The sequence below is a fragment of the Myotis davidii genome, unplaced genomic scaffold (assembly GCF_000327345.1).
Source record: "Myotis davidii unplaced genomic scaffold, ASM32734v1 scaffold4, whole genome shotgun sequence".
Classification (NCBI taxonomy): Eukaryota; Metazoa; Chordata; class Mammalia; order Chiroptera; family Vespertilionidae; genus Myotis; species Myotis davidii.
This window is the reverse complement of record NW_006294707.1, coordinates 91,951-92,494: the sequence shown is the minus strand read 5'-3', so window position 1 is coordinate 92,494 and position 544 is coordinate 91,951.

Sequence of the window (544 nt, the reverse complement as noted above, 5' to 3'; positions counted from 1 at the left end):
CTCTCCTTTGTCTTCTGGAAGCGAGACAGATTCAAGTACTGACGAGTCTACCAACGGAAAAGTTCAGAGAAAGAGTGGAGAGAAAAGGAATAAAAGGAGAAAAGAAAGAAAGGACAAAAGATGAAACATCAAGAAAAAGAAAGAGAAGGAAAAAAGGAAGAAACAACCACATGATATCACCTTTACAAGGTCTCATGAACTTCCTGTTTAAGGAGTTTATTTTATGACACTTTTAGTTTGGGTTTGCATTTTTACTGGTTTGTCAAGACCATGGCAGGTACAGTGTCCAATATATTAAAGAAAAAAATCCTATCTAATAAAGAGAGAATATGCTAATTGACTGTCCCCCATTCAAAGATGGTGGCAACCACAGCCAACAAGGAGGGAATATGCTAATTGACTGTCCCACCCTTGAAGATGGCAGTGCCCACAGCCAATTGGAGAGGGTGCAGGTTGGATTGAGGGACAGCCCCCCACCAGTGCACGAATTTCATGCACCAGGCCTCTAGTTGTAAATAATGCTGCAATGCACATATGATGTATG